Source organism: Urocitellus parryii, chromosome 9 (genome assembly GCF_045843805.1).
Source record: "Urocitellus parryii isolate mUroPar1 chromosome 9, mUroPar1.hap1, whole genome shotgun sequence".
NCBI lineage: Eukaryota > Metazoa > Chordata > Mammalia > Rodentia > Sciuridae > Urocitellus > Urocitellus parryii.
In genome coordinates this window covers 48,999,520-49,021,952 of record NC_135539.1, presented here as the reverse complement: position 1 = coordinate 49,021,952, position 22,433 = coordinate 48,999,520, and the positions used below count along the sequence as shown (strand labels likewise).

The 22,433-nt window shown below is 34.0% G+C and overlaps 1 protein-coding gene across 11 annotated transcripts in view; it reads right to left on the bottom strand.

Annotated features, from left to right (window-relative positions):
• Wac (WW domain containing adaptor with coiled-coil) overlaps positions 1–22,433 on the bottom strand; it is a 68,231-nt gene that overhangs the window by 33,314 nt on the left and 12,484 nt on the right. The gene's annotated exons all lie outside the window — the stretch shown is intronic.

Below are 22,433 nucleotides of genomic sequence, written 5' to 3'. Positions count from 1 at the left end.
TAGGACCAACTCCATCTAACAATTGCTTCAGACAAACTCTTGAATCTTATGAATAATCTACACATCAACAACTGTCAAGGATGATGGTTTCTCTAGTATTTTAAGAAAAACTAGGGTATAAAAATCCAAACTTAAAAAAACTTGTTAATGATACAGAACTGAAAGTGGGAGGAGTGTATTTAAATGGTCCAGTGAGCCATGAATTAGCAGTCAGAATCACAGTTGGTCAGAGTAGAAAGGAGTTAAGAAGTAATTACTTCCATTAGAAAAAAATAAATGGCTAAAAGGAAAGCTGAACTGAGACAGATGATGACGACTGTAAAGTTTCAGGTACCCAAAATCAAAGAGCAGATCTATATAAAACTAGAATTTGGGGGGGGGGAGGGGGCGCATACTTAGCTTCCCAAGTCTTCTCCATTAGAGGTCACAAGAAGACCAACTGCCTTACAATAAACATGTGGAAGAATATATAGCAAGAGAAATGGCAATGGTCATGATTTAATCCTGGATAAGGATACTCTTCATAAAGGGAAACTACAAGCAGATTCAAATACCCCACAAAATTACAGGTGTCAAAGAAAAAGAGAATTACTTTAAATGCATACAATGGTTACTTAAGGACAATGTAAGGAAATTTATCAAGAAGCTTGATGCTGGAGAGAGGCTGATGACTTGCTTTACTGTATGTTATCTATTTTTATCTATTTATGTAAAACACCCTAAACCCCCTTTTTAATATAGAAGGTAATAAATGCTTTATGAATGAACACAAAGCTATCAGTCAAAAATAAGCTCAGTGTACAAAAAAGTTAACACAACAGATGTAAGACTACTACCCTTTCAAAGGCCTGCTTGCATAGTATAGGCCCTTGGCAGTCATGTGGGGACCAAGATTTCAGTAAAGTTTTAATTGTTCATTGTACCTATGCTGTTTGTGCCTAAAATAGTCTGTTAAGTACTTGCTTTATAAATGGAAGTCTAAACTGTTTGTATTAAGCAGAGGGTACCTACAAACTAGCCAAATCCAATTTTTAAAACAGAAAACATTTAGTATCATCGCAATCTCCTGCTGAAAGAAATGAAGTGCTCATCACTTGTCCCAAGCTACAAGGAGATAGATAACTTGGGAAGCTTACCTCTATATTCTTCCACTTTGTCCCCATATGCATTTTCCCTTTTCATTTTATACTATAATTAAGCCACAGCTATGACAATGACTACTGACTTGGTCCTGTGAGCCTTCAGACAATCATTGAACATGGGATTGGTCTTAGGATCCCCAATGCTTAGTAACAAAAATTACAGCCTCAAGTTTTCAATAAAATCTTGGCTCTATGCTAAACTTTCTGCTTTACAGCTATAACTCATTTTTTTAAAATAAGCTTTACACCATAAGAAGTAGTATTTAGAAATAATAAGGACTACTAGAAGATCTTTTATACTCTGCATGTTGATATTTTCATGGAAATTTCCATAAAATAATGTCAAGAATAATGGAGGAAAAGTCACTGTTACTGACTAAAATGAACCCCTAAGTAATTTATAAAGCCGCCTACATTAGATACTCTTCTCTGATACTGCATACATTCTTAACAAAATGGTCTGTGCTTAAATCTACAAAATAAAAGGGGGCAAATTAAGTATTCAGACAATATAGGTAAAGTGCTCTGTGAACATAAGATTTTTAAGTTTAATGATCTCTTACAAGGTTAAGATCCAGGAATCTACTCCCTTTAGTAATTATCAATGAAAATTCAAATGAAATCCCAATAAGCTCTTTCCTCTGAAGAAATAGTAAGTCTTCCATCAGCCTGATGGAGACATCAGGTAGTTAAATGTCTAATATGTGAGTTTTCAGTGGGCATGGCGGCGGCGGCGGCGTCATCATCATCATCATCATTGGAAGCAATAGGAACCACTAGCCCAAGAACTTAAAGAGAAAACTGAATCCACTGTTAAAGAGAATACATTTTTAGAGAGGGGAGTTTCCAGGATAGGGACCAGATTCCACATTCTACAGAACAAATTTACCTAGACTACTCAGGGGATTTCACCAAGAAAGCCACACACCTGTAATAGGTATTTCTGATATGATGTTTTCTTTGAAATTCTGCAATATAGCACAGTAAAAGTAAGTCTTGTGAAAACCACTAGGAGCAAACCACTACATTATGCAACCAGAGCACTAATGAAAACTTGAATAGCACAGGCAAACAGCTCCATGTGGTTGTAGACTGCTTCAGGGGATATTAAAAATGCAAAAAAAAAAAAAAAAAAAAAGCATTAGGACAGAAATGCAGCTTGCTGGGACATGGAGGTGGAAGGTGGAAATAAAGCTCTTAGCATTGAAGCTGTTATAGTGGACAAAGAAGAAAATGCAATTTGACACACAGAGTCATGAAAAGATAAAGAAGCAAACTTGAATTTTCTTTAGGGGCCTTGCCTGGACAGCAGCAAGTACAATAACTAGACAATGTCTCTGGGGGAGAAGAGAACAGATTTGATGTGTCAGCCATAGACTTGCATTTGACAGTCAGCTATTGGAGTTACTTTTAGATGTGTGCTCTATTCAATGGTGGCCACTGGTCACACAAAGCTATTGAACACTTGAAACAAGGCTTAAGAATTGAGATTTGCTGTTATGTATAAAATACACACCAGATTCAAAGACTCAATACAAGAGAATGCAAACTCTCAGTGACATTTTTCATAACGACTGCATGATTAAATACTTTGGATATATTTGATTAATAGTACACAAAATCAAAACTAATTTTAAATGTTGCCTATTATAAAATTTAAAATTGTGTACCTAGCTCATTGGAGAGCAAATGCTCTAGATGAAGGCACCCACTGACAAGTAGAAAGGGGATAGAAATGTCCACTGTGCACAGGACATTCAAAGAACTATCCTATATCTGTCAGAAAATTCTGTAATCAGATGACTTTAGAACCCATTCCTGCCTTAAGACAGTATGCTGAATTTTCTAGAAACGTTAAGTGCTACGCAAATTGTAAGGTATAGCACTTATTTGGAACTTTTACCAATATGTTTACAACTTGGAAAAATCTCATCTCTGACAGTAATGCCAAAAAATACACCTGCACTTGTATCCATCATAAATAAATGCTATCAAGATTCCTTTGTTAACAGGAGTTAGAACCAAACATTAAAGTGGCAGAGATAACTGAAAAATAATGAATTATATTAATTATATTAATAAATATAATAAAATAATCACTGAATTATATTAATAAAGCTTGAAAAATAGTACTGCCACACTTGAAGTTTGTCCTGAATCATATATTAAGTATTTTTAGCACAGGGATACAAACCCAGTTTGTGCAAATTTCATAAACATTATCTCCTTTGGAGCTATCATCTTTCCTACTTACAAGTGTAGCTTGCATATATTAATTGAAATTTTATAAAATATTTAAAGAGGAGGAGCCACAAGAATGAATCCCTTCCACACAACCTATACAAAAATGAATTCAAAATAAACTGACGTGTAAAATCTAAAATTATAAAACTCCTAAGAAAAACAGAGGCCTAAACTATAAGAAACAAAGTAAGAAAACAGATAATTAAACACTGTCAAAAACTTGTGCTTTAAAAGGACACCATCAAAAAGTGAAAAGATGGGCTGGGGGTATAGCTCAGTGGTTGAGTGCTTGCTTAGCATGCATAAGGCACTGGGTTTGATCCTCAGCACCACATAAAAGCAAATAAAAGTATTGTGTCCATCTACAACCAAAAAAAAATTTTTTTTTAAGTGAGAAGATAATCCATAGAACAGGAAAACACACAGTTGGCCCTCTGTAGCCATAGCTTCAATTACAGATGGGATGACTGGTGGGATGGGTAGCTCAGTGACAGAGCACTTTGCCTAGTAGGCATGAGTCCCTGGGTTCCATCCCCAATACCACAAAATTTCTGATGGGAAATACCCAGGAAAAAAAAGTACCTGATTAAACTTGAACATGTACATACTATTTTTAAATCATTATTCCCTATAGTTAATAACTATTTATATACAGCATTAACATAGTATTAGGTATTGAAAGTAATCTAGAAGATGTTTTGAAGATGGGAAGATATGCATAGATTAAAAGCAAGCACTATGCCAAAAAGGAATTTGAAAATCCACAAGTGAAATAACCAGTAAGGCCACATATTGTGTGATTTCATGGATATGAAACATCCAGAATAGGCCAATCTGTAGAGAGATAAAATACAGTTTTCTAGAGCTAAGGGCAAATAGGAGACTGAGAGGCACTGATAGCTAAATGATTTCTTTTTAGTAATGTTCCAAAATTGATTTTGAATCAGTGTAACTTTGAGTATATTAAAACCTACCGTCTTGAACACTTTAAATGACTGCTCTCTATGCTGTGTGAATTATACATTACACATCAATAAAACTGTTAATAAAAATCTATGATACCTTATATGACTACCTTACTTAAACACAGTACCTAATTCATCTTTTCTCAAAACTTAATCCTACAGATTTGACCAGAAAATGCTGCATGGCTATGTAAATCTGGAATAGCTATATGCAACATTCTCTCATAGATAAATTTAGTGTAAACTTTATAGACTTGAGAATTACTGAGGTAAAGAAACTTCAATCTGAGGTTGGAAAAAAAAAATAATTACTAATACATGATATAACACAGATGAACTCTGAAATCAAGAAGACACTTGAAAGAAGCCAGTCACCAAAGACCATGCAAATTCACTTACATGAAAAATACCCATTATAGGAATATCTACAGAAACAAAATAGATCAGTAACTGGGAAGTTGGGAGTTGAAGGAAAAAATGAGAGGGACTGCTGAATGGGTATGGATGTCTTTTGGAGGAAATGGTAAAATTCATAATATGTTATAGCTCAAATTTTTGAAACAGTCATGGTAAAGTATTTTTAAAAGGGTTAGCTAGGTCTAATCAGATTGAGAACCACTCATTTAGTGAAGAGAAGTCAGGCAATGTAGGCTTCAGTACAAATTTTGCATTTAACTAAATAAAAATGAAGGCATCTAACCTATGGTCATTGATACTTGTCAAATTAAGATACTACTTGACAATGTGCAGGATTATAAAGATCAAAGTCTTTTGATCCCTGCTGACTTTTCAGACAGTTAGTCCATTCCCTCTGCTCTATTTTCCACTCTGCCCATTTCTTGGTTAATCTTCAAACACACCTTTCTGACCACCCAAAAAGTAAGTCCTCAGAATACATAAACATAACTGTTCAGGAGGGGTGTGTTAAGACTACATTCTACATTAATTCTTATGTTTTTCTGTTTTTAAGAATTAACTAAGTGGTTAGTCTAAAGAAGGAATGTATTTCTCTGCCACGCCAGAGATCATTTAGTGCACAAGTTGGGAGACCAGGGGCTGGAGATGTGGCTCAGCGGTAGCGCGCTCGCCTGGCATGCGTGCGGCCCGGGTTCGATCCTCAGCACCACATACCAACAAAGATGTTGTGTCCGCCGAGAACTAAAAAATAAATATTAAAAAAAATTCTCTCTCTCTCTCTCTCTCTCTCTCCTCTCTCACTCTCTCTTTAAAAAAAAAAAAAAAAAAAAAAGTTGGGAGACCAGCCTAGGGAATATTGAGACCTCATTACAAAATGATGATGATGATGATGATGATGATGATGAAGATGAAGATGAAGTAGCAGCAAAGTGTTGATGAGAGAAAAGAATAAAGTATTTTAAAAGTCAAAAGCTTTAAGAAAATTTATCAAATTACAATCTAAAAGGATGAGCAAGCAATGAAGTTGAGAAACCAAGAATTATCCTTTTGCAAGCTGATGCCCTTTTTTAAAAATAATATTTATTTTTTAGTTCTATATGGACACAATACCTTTAATTTATTTTTATTTAGTGTTAAGGATCATACCCAGTGCCTCTCGCACAGTAGGAGAGCGCTCTACCTTTGAGTCACAACCCCAGCCCTGCAAGCTAATGCCTTTAAAGAACAGTACAACAAAGAGAACAGCAAGCCCTGACATGTCTATAGGTGTCTCCAAGTAATTTCACCTCATGAATCTATTAAATTAAGCAAAATGAGAAGGGGTGAAAATGAACATAAAGAAATCTTCAAGTATGTTATGCTCTCCTTATATCTCACACTTAAGCTATTACATTAAGAACAGTATGAAAAACTATGACCATCTAATGTAAGACATTTCAACTGGGTTCAATGAAATAGTAAACTTTAATTAAGGGAAATAATATAAGCAACAGCATGAAAGTAGAAAGACAGATGGTGACAACGAGTAAAAGTAGTTTGACAACATATGAAGTTCCTATATAGAGATAATAGGGTGTGAAGGGTGTAAAGCTAAGTTAAGCCAATGACTTAACTTAGGGGCCCTGAATGCTAAATTAATGAAAAATGAACCTCATGTTCTCAGCAAGGAACCCTCAAAATTACTTAAGAACCCACCTTTCACTTTTGAGTATATTTCTCATGCTTGTGCAAAAATGTTGAGATCATGAAAAAGAATGCTAAAGAATATTTTTAAAGACAACACAAGAAACTAAAGAGGATTTTTTTTCCCCTAGAGAAATGGCTTCCTAATTTCTCCTCACCTTCCTAAAGCCACAGAATTCTTTCTTTATAGAGTAGGCTATCCTTAGGTGTTTATACATTAGTTAACCTCTATTAAAGCCTTTCCTTGACCAAAGTACATATTATGCCCATAACATTTCAACTCACTATTTCCTTTATAGCATAAATTACAATGTTATGTTTTCCTGTTTATGTACTTCACATGTCCACTATAAGAAAACTCCTTGAATATATTCATGAATATAAACTGTGAGTACAACATTGCCTGCATTGGTTAGTAGATTCTAAAAACAAACATTAGTAAAAAGAGAACTGCCCTTATTCTGGGTACAGTGGCACATGCCTGTAATCCCAGCAGCTCAGGAGGATGAAGCAAGAGGATTTCGAGTTCAAAGCTAGCCTAAGTAACAGCAAGGCACTAAGCAACTCAGTGAGACCCTGTCTCTCAATAAAATACAAAAAAGGGCTGGAGATGTGGCTCAGTGGTTTGAGTTCCCCTGAGTTCAGTGGCTGAGTGCCCTTGAGTTCAATCCCCAGTGCCAAAAAAAAAAAAAAAAAAAGTAAGAGAGTGTGTGTATGTACCAACAGAGAGAATGTGAGAAAATTCAAACAGAATTAAACAAAGGCATTTAACAGCGGTAGGAATAGACAAATATTTCCTTTCCATGAAAATAATCAACCTCTAACAGGGATGATTTTTACGTGGTAATTTACCAACAGGTATTTTAACAGCAACAACATTCTCAACAACAACATTCTCAAAAGTCTTATTTCTACAAATTTTTTCAATCGCAATACTATTTTTTAAAAATACAGAATAGGCATCAAAATAATCAGAACAGAAAAAGCATTAGCAAAGAATTCAATCCTTGTAGGCTCCTTTTCTACATAAAGAACTTATCCTCAAAGATAAAATTGTGATATTTTATGATTTTTTTCTATGTAATATCCAGACATCTTCATTTATCAATAAAAACTATTGTCATTTTTAATGACATTATTGTCTTTCACATGTGCATGTATATATGAGAGATAATTATGTTTTCCACCATTTATTTCACTGTTGGAATTCCAAATTCAGGTAAGAAGAAAAAAATATCAAAATAATCATAAAGTTATCTTAAAAGACTACTTCCAAATTGACTTTAAAAGCCATTAGTTCATGGAAATCCAAATTAAACTACTATCTCTCACCATGCACAAAGCTCAACTCAAAAGTGAATCAAGGACCTAGGAATTAGGCTAGGCCAGAGACCCTGCAACCAACAGAAGAAAAAGTAGGTCCAAATTTTCATGTCAGGTTAGGTCCTGACTTCTTTAACCAGACTCCTAAAGCACAAGAAATAAAATCAAGAATCAATAAATGTGACAGATTCAAACTAAAAAGCTTCTCAGCAAAGGAAATAATAATATGAAGACAGAGCCCACAGAATATGAGAACATCTTTATTACATGAATATCAGAGCACTAATCTCCAGTATATATGATGAACTCAAAAAATCACCAAAAATAATAATAATAAATAACCCAATCAATAAATGGGCTAAGGAGCTGGACACTTCTCAGGAGATATACAAGCCATCAACAAATATATGAAAAAATGTTCAGCTTCTTTAGTAATGAGAAAAATGAAAATCAAAACTAATATTTCATCTCACCCAGTCAGAATGGCAGCTATTAAGAATACAAGCAACAATTAGTGTTGGTGAGGATATGGAGAAAAAGGCACACTCCTCCATTGCTGGAGGGACTGCAACCAATCTGTAAAGCAGTATGGAGATTCTTAGAAAACTTGGAATGGAACCACCATTTGACCCAGCTATCCCAATCCTCAGTCTATACCCAAAGGACTTAAAAATCAGCATACTATAGTAATGCAGCCACATCAATATTCATAGCCGCTCAATTCACAATAGCTAAACTGTGGCACCAACCTGGATGCCTTTCAACAGATGGATGGTTAAAGAAACTGTGGTATACATACAACAGTATATTACTCAGCATTAAAAGAACAAAATTAGGTAAATGGATGGAGTTAGAGAACATTATGCTAAGCGAAGTTAAGCCGATCCCAAAAAACCAAAGACCAAATATTTTTTTTAAGAAGGTGCTAATCCATGGGGGGGTGGGGGTTATGGGAAGAATGGAGGAACTCTGGATTGGGCGAAGGGAAGGGGTATAGGGGCAGGAAAGGTGGAATGAGATAATCATCATTACACTAGGTATTTGTATGACTGCACATACAGTACAACTCTACATCGTGTACAACCAGACAAATGAAAATGTGTGCTCCATTTGTGTACAATGAATCAAAATGCACTCTGCTGTCATGTATAACTAATTACAGCAAAAAGCAAAAAAAAAAAAAATTTAGAAAGCCATTAGTTCAATGATTAAAAATTATTGACAGGAAACCACACAGCACAATTTATATTAAAAATTACACTAAAAGCAGACTTTAAAATGACAGCTTGATACCATGTTTCTATATTTGCCCCCTACAGTAACTATTAAAATTAACTAAAATAAACAGCCTCAGTAATTCATGGGGGGTTGGGGGGTATGAGAAGAATGGAGGCCCTAATCAACTTGCCAATCTCAAACAAAAACTAAAAAAAAAAAAAAAAAAAACAAAAAAAAAGGGTTAAGGATATAGCTCAGTGGTTAAGAACCACTAGATTCAATATCTAGTACTTCACCTGCCCCCCCTCCAAAAAACAAAACAAATCAAAAACATAAAAGGATATGCAATCAGACCTGGGGTTGCGGTTCAGCAATAGAGCGCTCGCCTAACACATGTGAGATGTGGGGCCTTGAGTTCGATTCTCAGCACCACAAAATAAATTAAATAAAGGTATTGTGTCCAACTGCAACTAAAAAAATTTTTACAAAAGGACATGCAATCAAAACTGAAGAGAGAATTGATACAACCCGACCAACACTGTCACATAATTTCAAGAGACAATTAAATCCATACTAAAGTGCACAGAAGTACTAAAATTCCAATTCCTCTAAAATCTATATATTTTGAAAATGTGGTAGGCAAAAGACAAAGAGTCACCTGTCCCATCAGATTGGCTTTTCTTTTTGCCTAATGAAGTAGAGATCTGCATGAATCTATCTGAGAAAAGTCTGTCTAAACCTTTGCCTAGACCTCTAGATGTGGAATTTCACTGGAAAGAATTCATCAAATAGTGAAAGTTCAAAGAGAAAACATAACACTTCACTTTATAACTCTTCTCTAAATACACAACTTTCACTGATAAAGTACTCAGATTATAAACCTCCAATTTTTATTTTTTTTATTATTAGTTGTTCAAAACATTACAAAGCTCTTGACATATCATATTTCATACATTTGATTCAAGTGGATTATGAACTCCCTAAACCTCCAATTTTTAAGGGTACAATTCTAAGTGTCCAGGTGAATAGTCAGAATCAATAAGAATTTAATCACACACACAAAGCCCAGAAGAATGACTTTACTCAAGACAAATACACAGAAACCTCCCACGCAAAACCTATGCAGCAGTCAAATGAACACAACATAAATAAGTGAAAATCTGAGAGAGTAACAAAAACAGCTATGAAACAAAGCATAAAGAGTGCAAAATAAAGGGGGAAACTAAAATAAGCAGACCTTAAGGGATACAAAAAAAAAAAAAAAAATCAAAGAAATTAAAATCATGTTAGAAGTAACAAGAATCAACATTGCTCAAATAGCCATAAGGAACAAAAATCAGAAAAATATCATAAAGCATGTAGAACAGTAGCACAAAGATGAAAGCACAAAGATTCCAGATATTGAAAAAAACGAAGGCAACACAGGCAAAACTGGAGGGTAGGGACACAGTTAAAAAGAAAAAGGAACAGAAAGCAGGAAGGACACTCAAGGGTATAATGAAATAAAACTTCCCTGAAAGTAAGTTCTTAATCTGTACACTGAAAGGGTATACAGCAATAGGAAAACATTCTCAAATCTAAGAATTTGAAAACTGAAACATCTATAAATAACTTGGGCAAAAGATATGGAACAGAGAATAAGGAAAACCACAATATCAAAAATTTTAACAATCCCTAGTTCAGAATTATTAGGTGTCCTAATGCTTTTATCATTTCCTTATCAAAAACACACTGGTGGAGGTGATCTTGTTTCAAACATTCTTTGACCAGAAGACCTTGACACATTAACCATTCTCTGCCTAGAATACATTTCCCTCACCCCTCATCCACAATTCCCAGTTGCCTCATTTCTTAATAACTTATTTCCCATGCATCTTTATTTCCCTTATTCAGCTTAACTCTTCCTATACAGCAGCACTTATCTCCAACTCCTTTATTACATGTTGTCTTTCCCAAGAAAACATCTAAGTTTCTAATAATAAACGTTCTTGAGAGCAGAATTGTCTACAATACCCACAGTATCTGGCATATAACAGGTGCTTATTATAGACATCTGTATATACTGTATGATGTTACATGAGTATCTCATGGAAACCACTACAATCCCACTAAAGGTTTACCTTATACATTCCACTTTTTTTTTATTAACAAATTCAGCTGGGTTGTTTTGTACTGAATACAATACTCACATCTGTCATTCTAGGATTTTCTGGTATCTCCCAACTTTCAACAGTACCTAAAGCAGCACTTGCAAATTATATCAAATAAAAAGTGTAAACAAACTATGATCTAATCTTTTCAGAATATCCTTATTCCTGAAACTTCCTGAGTGCAGATTTTGATTATAAAGCAAGCAATTGTATTAGCCTTTTTGTTAATACAACGATTTTAGTCTGATATAATAAAGTGCAATAACACAGGACAATGTGGATAATTCTGAAAATACACAGGTTGGTTTGCTTGCATAAAACTTTTTTTTAAATTTATAAACACAGATTGCTACTCATAACAAAATAATTAAACTGAAGGCCATTAGATTGAGGCAGTTCTAGCACTCTGGCTTCCTATGCAAGCAAATTGAACCTAAGCTCAGCTTATCACAGGAAGCCAACTGAGTATTAGTTATATTGTCTTGAACTGTCCACAGGGATAGTCCAAATAAGGCAACCACTCAACCTTTAGCAAATTAATGTCTTTGTGCTGTTTTTACCTTCAACAACCTCTGGTGGGGAGTCCCCATATTGCTTGTGGTCTAGTCAAATTGTTGTATGCTCTAATCAGCTCTGTAAAACTTTTAATGATGGCAAAACCATGGCATAATCTGACTTTAGGGAAACAGGTGATAAGAATACAAACAGACTTTGGGTGGGGGTAGACAGGCATGACCTAGCATAAGAACCCTAGCCAGAGCACCTACATTTCCTGTTCTTATTTTTAAAAAGTCATTTCAACATAAAACTATTCTAAAATGTATATTGAACCACAAGATGCCAAATAACCATTCTGAAAAAGAACTAAGAGGTAATGCATATTCTTACTTAAAACTCTTAAGCTACAGTAATCAAAACAGTGTGATAATATTATAAGAACAGACACCTATTAATTGAACAGAATAAGCGTCTAGAAATAAACCCACAAATTTAACTTAAACTTGATCATGTATTAAATGTACGGTCAGAAACCATAAAGTCCTTTAAAAAAAAAGGAGTTAAATTAATTTTGTGCATAAGAAAAACAGGTACAACAAAAGCAAAAAATGGAACTATTAAACCAACAAGTTATGCAGTAAAGGAAACCACAAAATGAAAAGGCAACCTATACAATGGAAAAAATACTTCCAAGACAATATATGATAAAGTGTTAATATCCAAAATATATAGGGAATGCACCAACAGTTTAATAAAAAAAAAGGAAAGAGAAAAAGAAAACCCTCCAATTATAAAACAGGCAAACAACCTGAACAAACGTTTTTCTAAAGACATTATGAATGGCCAGCAGATACATGAAAAAATGCCTGGCATCACTCAACACTTGAGAAATGCAAATAAAAGCCACAATAATCTATATGAATAGCTATGATGAAAAAGAGACAGATGTTGGTGAGGGCATAGAAAAAAAAAGGAACCTCTGTACACTGTTAGTTAACATGTAAGCTGGTACAGTCATTATAGAAAACAGCACGAAAGTTCCTCAAATAATTCAAATGGAACTACCACATCATCTAATAATCCCACTTCAACATAAGGGTATATATACATACATCTCAAAAAGAAAGTAAATCGGCATTTCTAAGAGAGATCTGCACCCCAGGTTCACTGAAGCATTATGCACAACAGTCAAAATATGGAAACAACCCAAGTATTCATCAATGGGTAAACAGATAAAATAAAAGGGACTGGGGATGTAGCTCAGTAGTAAAGCACCCCCAGGTTCCATCCCCAGTACCCCCCCCCCAAAAAAATTGGTGTATATATAATGGTGTATTATTCAGCCAAAGGATACCCTGCCATTTTCAACAAAGTTGAACCTACAGGTAATGACCTGTAGGTCATTATATCAAAAGGACAGGAAAATGAATACTATATGATTTCACTTATACATGGAATCTAATGTTGAATTCACTGAAGCAGAGAATGAAAATGGTGACTGGGGGTTGGGTTGAGGAATTATTGGTCAAAGCATACAAACTTTCAGTTACAAGATAAACCACCTTCTGTAAATAATGCTGTTAGTTTGTTAAATTAAGCAAAGTGCGCACTTACCAAATCATCACTCTGAACACCTTCAATGTATGCAATCTTTTTCAATTAAATATTTTAAAATTTAAAAAAACCTACAGGTTATTATAAACCTTTAAGCTTTTTAAACAAGATGGGAAAAATAATCTCATTATTCAAATAATAAAACTGAAGTTTCCAGCTCCTCCCAAAACTCCCCAAAAGAAGTACTGGCTTAGCCTTTTCAGAAGTGTATTAGTATGCAAATTACCACTATCTAACATCTGAGACAATCTCCACTCAAAATTAGAATACATTAAATGAATTAAAGGGGGGAGGGACAGCATTCCATACCACAAGATAGCATGAATCATCTAAGCTAAAAACTGAATGCTAATGTAAAATAGTTCACAAGCATTGTGAAAAAATATCTGAAAAATTCTAATGCAACCAAGGCCTTGAAGAGATACATCTCTAGAAAGCAGGGGTTCCTAGAAATCTTTACAGTATCACGTGTGTTTCCTTTGTTTGAATCAAAGAGTATTCCCAATATTCTCTGTAAATACTGGGAATGTCAAAATGTCAGTTTAGAAGGAAAAAAAAAAAAAAGGTAGAGGCAACATTCAGCCCCCTGGATCTGAGTTCCATACCAATTTGTTGGTTCCATACCAACCAATCATGGAACAAATTGGGGCAGAGTGGTTTACATCTTCACTGAAAACACGGCAGAAAAGTCTGACAAGTAATGTAGAGATGATCTTTAGTACATGGAAGGATGTATGTTATATGCAAATACTATGCAATTTTATGCCATTTTATATAAGGAACTTGAAATGAGCAAATGCAGATATATGGGAGGGTCCTCAAACCAACCCCCAAATACAGAGATGACTGTACCTCTATACTTCTCCAGACTTTAAAGAGCCACATTTTCTTACCATCAAGGCTTCAAACTAGTTTTTAAACACATTTAAATATATTTTCAAAATTTTAACTTAATTATATGTCTATCTCAGACCTCCTACCACTAATCATACCACAGAATTCAATTCTTAGTTCCTAAATTCCATTATATTTCAGTCATATAATAGCACCAAGTGGTTACCAAAGTTTGAAATGTCATCATCAACCTGAGTTTTACAAGCATGTTAAATGTACAGAGTTCTCATTCATTTAGTATTAAGTGGGACCCTGCGGCATTCCTAAACACCTCAAGTGATTCTAAGGCAAGCAGTCCATACATTAAACTTTGAAAAACAAATGGTACAATGTTTCTGACCACACAAAAATGTCAGAATGTTTTCTTGTTATGAATAAACTAAAAGTATGTTCCTAACAGCTCTGAAAAACTGATAGAACTTAGGATCACTGGCAGTACATTTTATAGTATGTATTCACTTTTTATTAAACACACACACACACACCTCACCTTCCATAGACCCCAAAATTATTTGTAGTCTCTAATTAGTCTTTTCCTTAAGAGGACTTAAATAAGGAAAAGCCAAATATTTGACTAGTCTGTTCCTGCACTGAATATAAAATATGGTTATGTCACCCTTTGGTTATTCCATTTCAATTAATTTGTTATTGCTCTCTGATAACTATTCTTAGTCAGATTTTATGTTATCATTTTCAAAATTCCTGAATGACCAGACTATATCTGAATTATCCAGTAAGAAAGACTAGGAGGCAGGAAAATTCTAGAAATGCTCCAGGCCAAGATCAGATGGTTAAAGCTCACCAAGTGAATAACCCAAAGACAAGAGGTCAGAGGTGTAATAATAAGGGGAGTAACAAACAGCACAGGGCCTTGTTGACTACAATAAGGGTATCTGAGAAGGTTTTGAGAAGAGGAGTAACTTGATCTGAATGCTGCTACATACACTGAAGGGTCAAGAGGCAAAAAGGCACAAAGAAAGGAAGAAAAGTAGAAAGATTACTGGCCTTAGCCACTGGAAGTTGTAGTTTCTATTTAACAAAATGCAGAAAAACTGAGAAAACAAAGTTTGAGAAAGGAAAACTTTTAGACATTACAATATAATCATCAAAAATAATAAAGTGTTACATGTGATAAACAGATGTCCTAAATAACCTAAGCTGTGATTGAGAGGTTAGAGAACATAACTTCTACCTGACAGAAGAGTAGGAAGCAGGAAGGAATTAATAGTTAAAATGGGCTGAAAGAGAAACAGTATTCTGGGAGAAGGAAATAGCATATATGAGATACCCAAAATGTGTTTAAAAAACTGAATTAGGTACAAAGACTGGACAAGTAAAAATAACATGTAGCCAGCTACTCCTTGAAATTGTACTGTATCTTCAGGGCAAGAGGAAGTCACTAAAAAGATTTTACATAAAGAATAAGCCAATGTGTTTTTCTTAAAAGGAGATTCAGGTTGTAATGTGGAGGAAACAGTATGCCATTTAATTCAGGCCAAAGGAGAATCATCTTCTGAGCTAGAAATGAAACACAAGATTCATAAGCTACTTCAAAAGAAGGATCTAGAAGACACAATGAATACCGAAGACAAAGGGGGAAAATGATATTAAAAATCAAGAACTAAGCAAAGTAAGTAAAATCCAAATACAAACAAGTTTTATCAAACCTCAGTGCTCCTTCTATTCCTCAGCTACAGAATCCTATAACTTTATAAATATTTACTCATTCTAACTATTGGTATTTTGAAAAATTCCCACAAGTAAATAATGACATTTAGGCATTAAAAGTTATACTCTAGGGCTGAGGATGTGGCTCAAGTGCCAGCGCGATTGCCTGGCATGCGTGCGGCCCGGGTTCGATCCTCAGCACCACATGCAAAACAAAGATGTTGTGTCCGCCGAGAACTAAAAAATAAATATTAAAATTCTCTCTCTCTCTCTCTCTCTACTCTCTTAAAAAAAAAAAAAGTTATACTCTACTTACATACTAAACCTAATAAGTGCAATTATTTCTCCTTCATCTTAAATGGCACTATAAAACTTACATATTTTTCTATGGTACCATTAATATTTTTTCAATAAGCACCAGGGGGGGAAAAGGTACTTAAAACACAAAAAATTCACAAGAATTTCTGGAATATGAAATTTTAAAAAAAGAAAAAAGTACTAAAGTAAATCCACCAGAAATAGAAATTAAGTATTTGGTCAATTAATACCCAATTATTTCAAGAGTCAAAAACAAATAGTTCCTGACAATGCAGAAAATGAACAGTTTTGGGCAGACAACTTACAATATAATAAATTGCAAGTTGTATTCACACGTTTATAACCTAAACCACTTTTTATACAAACAAAAGCCTGTTTAAATGAAAGTATATATCTCGCATACAATAAAAATTTTTTAAAAAACGCACAGAAAAACTCTTTGAGAACTGTTGCAAAATTCAGCCCTTTTTCCAATTTTAAACTTAGTAAATTCAGAGAGCATTATTTTTGCTGTTCTACTTTCTTTCTTTCCTGGTACCAGGGATTGACCCGAGGCACTTCATCACTGAGCCACAATCCTCATTCTGACTGACTGATGGAAAGATTGATTGATGAAAATGTTCCCAATGAATGATTGCTAGCAAGGTTACAGATTTTTTAAAAATTCATATATTGGTCTCAAGTCATTTATCTGGAAAAGGCCTTGGAAGTTATCAATTCAGCCTTGATCTTCAGCAGGCGTGGGGGGGTGCAATAACCAAGAGGTTATAGGATTTATTCACAATCACAATGCTAATACTTAGCAAAACAAACTAGTTTTGAGGTCTGGATGTTCTCAATCTAATGCTCTTCCAATTGATATTTCTGACTTTAATTCTTGTTACCAAGTTAATCCCTAACAGCATATAATCCATACATCCAAAGCGCAAAACGAATTTTCTCATAAGCATTAGAATCCAAAGAATCCAAGGAATATACAAAACCTGTGGCTGTGCAATTAAAATTTTTTTTCTTTATTTTTTTTGTAGTGCTGGGGAATGAACCCAGGGTCTCATCTATGCTTCAACAACATTTTTAAGTTTTATATTTTATTTCCTAGTTCCACAACACAATGCTTTGATAAGTTCATTAAAGACCCAAATGACAACCAGTAAGTCTTCTGAAACAATATTGCACAAAAATCAAAAACTTTCTAAATATTTTCTGGCTTCCTCCATTAAAACCAACATGAATAATATTGAAGATTAAAGATGGGCAACACACCTAATATACCATGAAGGAGAAGATCTAACAAAAAAAATTTCATTATGAATCAACAAGCCTGTTTTTCCACCTTATGTCATCAATTAGGAAAATAATATACCCCAATGATATATCATTCTAGCACCTACAAATATAAGTCTAGCTTTTTTAAAACAGAAGATGGCTTTAAGACAGAAAAAAAATCTTCAAAGTAAACACTGAAAGGGAAAAATTAGAAAGTTAGCAAATGTTATTTTTGAAAAGTGAACATCACTAAAATATTACCTTCAAAGAAGTACATAGGAAACATTTCACCATAAGCAATCTAAAATGATACCAATCCTCAAAATATTATTACTCTTAGAAACCATTTCAGAGCCTATAGTATTTTCACTCAAACATCATTAGCTGTTCTTTAATCACTGAGGACAGATTTAACCATTGAAACCAAATACAATGAAAATACTGGAAAATAAGGCGACTGGTTTACAGTTTCAGATAAAAATAACATGTGATTAACGAATTCAACCTCCAAACTTTTTGAAACTGAGCCATTGCTTCGGAATAAGAATAGCTTTTATCCTTCAATGGGTTTACTTTCCAAAGTCATAGTTTACTATCAAAATGCACAAGTTCAAGAGCTAAGTTTGCAGAGATAACATGATTTTCAATTAATTTTAAGTCACTTTAGAAATAAAATCACAACACAATAAATCACTAGTCCAAAATAATCAGAACAATGTCCATCAATGAAAAAAAAAAATGAAGCACTACATATGAATTTTTAAAGATATATAACATTGTAATATACATTATATATGGAAAACAGACCACCACCCACCATCCCCCTAAAAATTCCACTATTCTAATATACTACAAAAAGTGGGCCCATAAAGCTCCTGAGCTAGATTTTTTAAATTTTTTTTAGTTGTAGATGTTCACAATACCTTTAATTTTATTTACTTATTTCATTATGTAGTGCTGAGAATTAAACCCAGTGCCTCACACGAGCTACAATCTCAGCCCCTACAGTTGTACTTTTTGTAGTGAATTTAAAAAATGATTTAGGAAAGGAACAGTAAAAAAATTAGTAATAAGCTTGAACTGAATCATTTTAAATGTTATTTCATTATTCAAATTATATTTTATAGCATTATGATAAAGTAACTGATACTAGTCTAAAAAGGAAGGCTAGTCTAAAAAGGAAGGCTACATAAGGAATTGGTAGTAGCCTGCAATTAGCATTATATACAAATTTTCTTAAAAGTTTACTAATCATTTAAGCCTTTTTCTGCAAGTCTGAACAAACTATTTGCTTTTTTCATAAATAATACAAAAGCAACTTGAATCTTAACATGACAGAAAAACTCTAGAGTAATAAATTGTTGATTTTACTCACGAATTCATGATGTAGCAGGAACCACATATATAATTACAAATCACTATAAAAGAGCTGTAATAGAAATAGATTCAAAAAAGGATGAGATCTTAGAATAAAAGGTTTACCAAGAAAAGAGAGGTGGGGTAGAAGGGGACAGTTTTATCTGTGAAAGCATATACAAAGAGACAAGCATAAGAAAGATATTCTAAGACTGGATTTATATGACTAGATTGTAGAAGGAAGAGAGGGTGACTGTGGAAAAAAAAGCAGGAGAGAAGTCTGGATTCTTGGTAATGTTAATTAGACTTTTTAAAATTCAAAATTTCAAGCCAAGTTCACAGGCAGAAAATCCAGTCTGAAATGCTAACATTTCTGGCATGAACCCAGCAATGCTTTTTTCATTTTAGTATCCTCTATGTACACTGATGGGAAGATTTCCCTGATAAGAATACCAGGAAGTACAGAGGAAAACACATCAGTTGGACAATTCTGTCAACACCACATAAGAGTTCTAAAATTCAGATGCTAAAAGTTAATGAAGGGAACAATGCATTCAAATTTACAACCTAAAATTTTCACTCAGACAGCAACAGCTAAGGAAATGAAGTAACAGATCTTCTAAGAGTATGATACAATAGTTAAGAAAATGTCAGTGAGAAAAATAATAGGTATTAAGACAATTTTCCATGAATACGCAGGCACAGATTTGGGAAAATTTTCTACGGAACATCAAGGTGGTCGTTACCTAACAAGCAAAAAGGTATGTGGACCCGGAAATCAGAGTGGTAGTGTCTTGGATAATAATGACTATACCCAGATAGAGTTTGAAAAATCAGAAGTAGCAGCTGGGCATGGTGTGCTTGTAATTTGTGACTCAAGAAGCTAAATCAAGAGGATCACCAATTAAAGGCCACCCTCAGTAATTTATCAAGACCATATCAAAATAAAAATTAAAAAGGACTAAGGATGTAGCACAGAGGTAAAGTGCCCCTAAATTCAATTAATCCCCAGTACAGAGAAAGAAAGAAAGGAAGAAAGGGAGGAAGGGAGGGAGGGAAAAGAAAAGAAAAGAAAAGAAAAGAAAAGAAAAGAAAAAAAAAATGGAAAAAAGAGACACACAGGAGCCAAAGGGAAACAGCAAGGATGGACCACAGATCTCCACTGGAAGAAATGCTAACTTCTCAGTGGCAAGCAAACAAACAAAAACCAACACCATGAAAAACTAAAAATAAAAAACCATCAATAAGCAAAATAATTCCAAAGGATTTATGGCTTTTCGGTGGACTTGGTAACCAAGAATACTATCAGCGATTACAAAGAGAAATCTCATAATGAGAAATCGAACAGCAACAGGCTAAACAACATTTAAAAATTAGTTTCTTAATTGCACTAGCCACACTGCAACAGGCAGATGTGGCTAGTAGCTACCACAATTAACAACTCAGACATTAAACATTTTCAGCCCACAAACATTGTAGGCTTTTTCCTACGATCTCATCCCCAAACATGAAGAGATTACTACACAAACAGCAAACTTCTGAGGAATCCAGTAACATAGAAGAGATGTATCAAAGCCAAACAGAAGATCTTCTTGGGAAATACAACTGACACACCAAAAAACTAAAACATGAATGCCTAGGTAGTCTGGTAAATTAGATTCCTAAAATTACAAGAAGCTATAAAAATTAAAAGTAAAGCATCAAATAGAATACTTTAAGTACATGAAATGCATACAGGTTTAAATATAGTTAAGTGTTCTGGAAGCACATGCCAAAGGAATTCCCTCAGAATATAGTAACTCTTTTGCTCAAAAACCATCCAAGTACCTACTACTTACCAGGCAAACAGACCAAAACACATCTAACAGGAGTTCCAATAGGAGAAGAGTCAGAAACAAAGAAGGGCAGGATAAGAGTGGCACTGAACAAGAGAGAAGGTATGACTTTATGGGCTAGCTTCAGACAAATAAGGCCCAAAGCAGAAGTAATGAAAAAAAGACCCGTTATACATAAAAATAAAAAAAATGGGAGGTAAAGATGGAAAGAGAAAGAAAAAAAATATCCTAAGGGTTCTCAAGCTGCCAGGTAAATAAATAGGATATATATATCACAAAGAATCCCTATTTATGAGTATCCCCCATTTATGGTTTGATATCAGACTTCTCATTTGCAACAATAAATGGTGATCTTAAATTTAGAAGTGTCTTCAGGAAAATTTAAAAATTTAAGAATATTTTTTTAAAATCTAGCCAAAAGATTCAGGTATGACAAAACAACATTTCCCTACATACAAAAAAAGTCTCATTATCATCCACAAAAAAGTTATAAATCTTTGTACAAACTTAAAAAATAGAACACATAAAGCAAAAAATGCTTTAAAAAATGAGACACGTCAACTATATTTCAAAATTATCTCACTTGTGAGAAAAAGGCAGATCAAGTAAAAATAAAGAATCCAAACATTTTGCTACATAATTAAGAGCCTCATCTACTGAGACCTTTGTAAACCCCCATCTCAAAAAAATTTTTCAAATATCAAAAAAATATAGAGAGTACTGGCGGTGTAGCCCAATGGCTGAGCACAGATCCACAAAACCAATTCATTTAGTTATGAGCTTTTTAAAAAAATAAAAAGGACAAACCAGAACTGAATTACTTTTAGGCTTAAATAAAAAATAAAAACACCACTCTGCATCAAAACCTATGCAATATGTACAAAGCAGCACAGTTTACAAAAATCACAAGTTTAATAAATAGAATGTTGCCTCTCACACACCATGTTCCAACTTCCTTAGCTCTCCATTATAATGAAAATCCATTCACCAACAGGCACACACTCCTATGAAGTTAGATTTGGCAAAACTGTTTGATGAAGAATAGTTCTGGAGATGAATTATTAAATCCATTCTCTTTTCACCACAATCAAAATATCCCATTGTAATTTTTTTAAATTTATGGTTTGTGTGTGTGTGTGCTACCCGACTAGTTTTATGAATGAAAACAGGTCAAAACCTTTCAGAAGATGGTGTTATGTCATGACCTTCTGACAATCATACAAATTCAAAAGTAATAGAAGATTGAACAAATTCTAATTGTATCTAACTTATATCACATTCATCCAGTTTCTTTTAAAATGTAAATACTTCTAAGAATAAATGGACAAAATTAATCACTAACCAAAACTCAACATATGTACACCGGTTTGAGTAAAGGCTATTGTGTAAACCCAAAACCAGTGAAATCGACCACTGAATTGTCTCAGGACAGCATGATGACTAGAGTGCCTAGGACAATTTTATCTCAAGAACAACGGTGGCTGCAAATTCTAATAATATACAGTTGCTAATACTAATTAAAAACTTCCTCTACTGCTGGGCATGAGCTCCACTGATAAACATCAAACATCTCTGCCACAGGATATTAAGTTAGCTACTTAAAAAAAATGCCAATCATAATATCTATGAATCTAAAAAGTGGTAAGAAAATTATTTTTTTTTCCAGTACTGGGACTGAACTCAGGAACACTCTACCACTGTGCTACACCCCCAGACCCTTTTAATTTCTTGTTTTGAAACAAGGTCTTGAACTTTAATCCTCCTGCCTCAGCCTCCAGAGTAAGTGGGATTACAGGCGAGTGTCACCACATCAGGTAAAATTTTTTAAAACTCAAGAAAACA